Source organism: Pteropus medius, unplaced genomic scaffold, assembly GCF_902729225.1.
Source record: "Pteropus medius unplaced genomic scaffold, Ma_sr-lr_union100, whole genome shotgun sequence".
Lineage (NCBI taxonomy): Eukaryota > Metazoa > Chordata > Mammalia > Chiroptera > Pteropodidae > Pteropus > Pteropus medius.
Window position 1 is genome coordinate 7,482,263 of NW_024349801.1, and position 6,058 is coordinate 7,488,320.

Consider the following 6,058-nt stretch of genomic DNA (forward strand, 5'->3'; position numbering starts at 1 on the left):
GAGCTTTATGACATTTTGCACCAAGAAAGAAAGGTTAGACATCTGGAGAACTGCACAGAAAGCCACTAATGATAAGAACCATCTGCCTATATTTAAATGTTTCACAAATCAGAAAAGCATGAAGTTCTTTGAGAATTGTTTCTCCCCTTAGTTCTTATGGCCAGTCAGATTCTACAGACTGGGGGGAAATGAGAGAAATTACTACTCTGTCTTGCCTGAACCACTGAGTTCATAATAAAATAATGTAGTTAAAGCTAATATGGAAATTAAGCAACAGCAGAGTCAAACAAATATGAACTGAAATAACAAAATGCATTCTTAACAGTGAGACCTTCAGAACTAAGAAAGCGAAATCATCCATGAAGTGATTAAAGTCTGGGCAGGGGAGCCCCGGTACCTCAATGCTAAGCTGGTCAGCCTCTTCCAAACCTCTGGCAAATTATTCAACTGCTTTAGATCATGTTTCTTCATCTGTGAAATGGGAATACCCACCTCAAAGGGTTACAGTGAGGAATAAATAATCGGATTGAGGGTACTTGTCAAAATGCCTAGCACATAGTACTCTATACTAGCTGCTACTTTTATTAACACAGGAATAATATTATCCAATTGAGGAACAATATTTACACAGGCCATCCTGACCTGAGAATGTCTCTCTTTTCACATACTGACATTTTATTTAAGTTCTTTCTTTCATGAACTCTTTTTTGAAAATTTAATTCCAAAGGTAATATACATATATTTTAAAATCAAAAATACTGAGTTATAGGTCAAAAGTGAGAATCCTTTCCCCATCTCTAATACCAACTATGATTATTCTTACTTTAAAAGAAATAACTGTTCTTGGTTTGGGGTATGTTTAATTTTATTAAATTTATTGAGGTGACATTGGTTAATAAAATTATATAGGTTTTAAGTGTACAATTCAATAATACATCATATGTATATCGCATTGTGTTCACCACCCAAAGTTAAAATTTCCTTTCGTTCACCATATATTTGTCACCTTTACCCCCATCTACCTCCCCGTCTCTTCCTTTCCCTCTTGTAACCACCAAACTCTTGTCCGTGTCCATGAGTCTCTGTTTGTTTGTTTTGTTCATTTGTTGCTTTCCATTTTATATCCTACATGAGTGAAATCATATCATTCCCAACTTTTTCTATCTGACTTATTTCACTTAGTATGATAATCTCAAGATCTATTACATTGTCATAAATGACAGTATTTCATCTTTTCTTATGGCTGAGTAATATTCCATTGTATATATGTACCACAGCTTCTTTATCCAATCATCAAAGGACACTTCAGTTGTTTCCATGTCTTAGCCACTGTGAATAATGCTGCAATGAACATCAGGGTGCATATATCTTTGCGGATAAACATTTTCAAGTTTTTTAGGTAAATTCCCAGAAGAGGGATTACTAGGTCATATGGTAATTCCATTCTTAGTTTTTTGAGGAACTTTCATACTGTTTTCCATAGCAGCTGTACCAATTGACATTCCCACTGGCAGTGGATGAGGGTTCCTTTTTCCCTACAACCTCTCCAACACTTGTTATTACTTGTCTGTTGATGATAGCCATTCTAAGAGGTGTGAGGTGGTATCTCATTGCAGTTTTGATTTGCATTTCCCTAATAGCTCTTGAAGTTGAGCATCTTTTCTTATGTCTGTTGGCCATTCATATATCTTCTTGGGAGAAGTGTCCATTCAGGTCTTCTGCCCATTTTTTAATTGTATGGTTGGTTTGTTTTTGTTTTTGTTTTTATTTTTTATTGTTGAGTTGTATGGGTACTTTGTATATTATGGATATTAACCCCTTAGTGGAGGCATTGTTTGTAAATATCTTCTCCCATTCAGTTGGTTGCCTCTTTGTCTCATTGATGGTTTCTTTTGCTGTGCAGAAGCTTTTTAATTTGATATAGTCCCATTCATTTATTTTTGCTTTTACTTCCCTTGCCTTTGAGGTCAAATTCATAAAATCCTCTCTAAATCCAAGGTCCATGAGTTTGGCACCAATGTTTTCTTCTATGTAATTTATTGTTTCAGGTCTTATATTTAGATCTTTGATCCGTTTTCTGTTACTTTTGGTGTATGGTGACAGATAGCAGTCTAGTTTCTATCTTTTGCATGTGGCTTTCCAATTTCCCCAGCATCATTTATTAAAGTGGCTTACTTTTCTCCGTTGTATGTTTTGGCTCCTTTGTCAAAAATTATTTGCCCATATATATATGGTTTATTTCTGGTCTCTCAATTCTGTTCCTTTGGTCTGTGAGTCTGTTTTTCTGCCAAAACAGTACCATGCTGTTTTAATTATTGTCACTTTGTAGTATAATTTAAAGTCAGGTAATGATACTTCCTGTAGTATAATTTTAAGTTAGGCAGTGATACCTCTGGCCTTGTTTTCTCAGGATTGCTTTGGGTATTTGGGGCCTTTTGTGATTCCATACAAATCTATAATTTTTTCTTCTATTTCTTTAAAAAATGCTTTTGGGATTTTGATAGGGATTTCATTAAATCTGTATATTGCTTTGGGTCATAAGGCCATTTTAACTATGTTGAGTCTTCCAATCCAAGAACATGGAATATCTTTCCATTTCTTTGTGTCTTCAATTTCTTTTAATAATGGCTTATAGTTTTCTGTGTATAGGTCCTTCATGTGTTTCATTAAATTTATTCCTATGTACTTTATTCTTTTTGTTGCAATTGCAAAAGGAATTTTTTTTCACTTCTTTTTCTGAAAATTCATTGTTTGTATAAAGGAACGGTATGGATTTTTGTACACTGATTTTGTGTCCTGAAACTTTACTGTATTTGTTTATTGTTTTTAATAGGTTTTTAGCAAAGTCTTTTGGGTTTTCTACATAGAGAATCACATCATCTACAAAAAGTGACTATTTGACTTACTCATTCCCAATTTGGATGCCTTCTATTTCTTTCTCTTGCCTGATTGCTCTAGCTAGGACTTCCAACACTATTTTGAATAAGTAGTGATAGTGAACCATCCTGTCTTTTTCCTGATCTTAGAGGAAAGGCTTTTAGTTTTTCACTATTAAGTATGATATTAGCTGAGGGTTTGTCGTATATGCCCTTAACTATGTTGATGTACTTTCCTGGTAGGGGGATATATGTTTCTAATCCTTTTTCATGTTTAAATAAAAATTAGATGTAGTTATTTGTAATTTTTAAAATAACAGTTGAACCATATTATAAAAAGTATTCTATTACTTGCTCTTTCACTTAATGACATATCCCGGATATCTTTCAGGTTATGTTAGTTTGTGTAGATTTATGCTATTGACATTAAATTTTAAATAAAGAGACTAATAAGATAAATGATGAAAATAAGAACATAAAGTATTCTTTCATCATCGTTTAACTTTTACGTGTGATAAAGGCCTTGTGATTATTTTTTTTTTTAACTCCTTACCATTTAGAGATATCTACTGGTATATTTACAGATAAATTACATGATGCCTAGGATTGGCTTCAAAATAATTGGAAGAGGGATGGAGAGGAGAAAATTGAGGGGACATAAATAAAACAAGACTGGCCATGAGTTGATAATTAAACTTGTTGTTGAGTATACAGGTTAAACTTAAACTATTCTCTTTTCTGTACTTTTGAATTTTTTAATATTTTCCATAATAAAAATTTTAAAACATTTTCTATCCTTAAATTTTATCTACTAAATGTCAAACGGTTATACATTTAAATCATGGCAATTAATTTCTGATTAGATAATTTAATCAACAAAACTAATCATTCCTAATATCCATACCCTAAGCAGCACAAACAAAAAACAACTTAGCTTCCCTATACTTCAAATGTTAGAAAAATCCAAATAAAATAACCAGTCCAGAGAAACAATGTTCACTAATGTTATGGGAGGTATTCATCAACAAGTATAAATTATAAACAATTATAATTATTGCTTTTTAGAGTTAATGAAGAAACGTTTTCCTTCTTTTCTTATATTGGAATTATTACAACTTAAGGAAAAGTTATTTAGTCTATGTACAGTCAAGAAATCAAGATAATGTTGTATGCTCTGTCTACCCAGATAGAAGGATACACACAATCTGGAGTGCACTCTTCAAAACTCTGCCCTGCTAAAGCCAAGAGAAGGCCTTTGTTATGCCACTGGAGCAGAATAATTTTTGAGTCTTTAATAATTTTTGTGTTTTGCTCTACACACACCTCAATAGTTCCAAGAAGGCAGCCAAGACCTTAATATCTTATAGAGCACAGAGTGGAAGCTGCTTGGATTCTACAGCTCTTCTAGACTCTTGTTAAAGTCTACACTCACTGCAGAAGTATGTCTATATGACCTGGAGGCAAATGGGAGAGCCGGAGTAACTTCTAGGGCAGTATAAGAAAAGAGGAAACATTTTCTCAATATTGGAAAGAAATCAGGATTCAGAAGATCTAACGAGACACAGAATCGAGCAAGATAAGGGTCTGTGTGATGCACCCAAAGAGTCTGGACACTTGGTCCCCAGTCCTTTCAAAGATTCTTGAACAGCAAGTATGGACTAGAAGCAATGGAGGAACAGAATCTAAAAGGACCAAGCTGGCTGGACAATGGGCATCTCCACATCATCCAGTAAGGTCCAATGATTAATGACCAGAAGGATCTTCACCTATGCTTTGCACCATTTAGGATCCTGAACCTTTGTGCAATGTTTGGGACAGGAGAGCACTGATAAATATTTAATTTCTGCCAGCCCAGAAGCATGATGAGATCTTAGAGTTCGGTTTAAGTGGATTTAAAGAAAGTAAAGATGTGCAATAGTTTTTACGGATCCGAGTTTGTGTTTGTTGAATGACACACAGACTACTCCATTTAAAAAGCAACCATATCAATAAAAGTGGCTATACAAGCAACCTGTATCCATGCTGTAATAATAACCATCCTTCATACCTGCACAGCTTTGTACATTTGGTAAGGTGTTTTCAAATGCATTATTATCTTATTTGATCTTCAGAGTTGAGAGAGCTCAGTGGTCTCTCCTCTCCTTTCCTCTCCTCTCTCTCTCTTTGTTACAAAAAAGAGGAAAAAATTATTCAACACATCATTTAAAAACATCTATGCAAAGTTGTCATTTGTAAGATAAATTTCACAGAGCTCAATCAATGCTAAGGATGAATTCACTAAAGGTTACAATTTAGACTGCCACCCAATGGTGGTAGTAAGTCATGCACAAACTTTCTCATGGAACAGAGAAAAACAAACACCTGAGGCATATTTGAGAAAGAAAAGATATAACACTTCGCAATGCCTTTTTACTATTAATAATTATCTTTCTTAAAACAACTCAACAGGTACAAAGTTTATTTAAAGAATATTCTTTTAGTTCTAATTTCTAAAACCAGAGGTTGCCTCTGAGGAATGGGAATTGGGGAATTAAAGTTGGTGAGACTTTCATTTTCTACTTTGTACATTTCTATATTTTTGTATTGTTACAATGAAATATATTACTTTTGTAATACATTATAATTTTAAAAATAGTTTTTTAATCAAAGGAATCTAATATCTAATTATATTCTTTTCTTCTTTATCACAAAACATTGTTATTAGTTCTCTTCCCCTTTTATACCTTACAGGGAATCAAAAAGAGAATCTTCATTTAATTGTTCATTTTGTCACAAAAATCTCTGCCCAGACTTGTCCATGCCCTCTGGGCCAGAAATTTTCAACTGTGGCAAGAACACCAGACAAGGACTCAGAACCAGCATCAGAATTAAGAATTCACTCTCCACCAACCTACACCATCTGGCAAAGGCTGAATCTACCTGCCGTTGATTTTTCAGGCATACAGCAAACAGGTAGTAATCTAGTATAGCAGGGTTTTGTTTCTATTTTAAAGCTGTAACAGGAAATTTTTCTCCAAAAAGTCAAATACATTTTGATGTCTGCAAAACTTACTACAAATAACAATAGCTACAATCACATAACTGTCCTTATAATAAAAATAATGGGCTTTTTATTTTTGTAATGGTGGGACTCATATTCTTAGGTAGAAGGATGCACAACAGTGAGAGCCACTAGTTTGGCT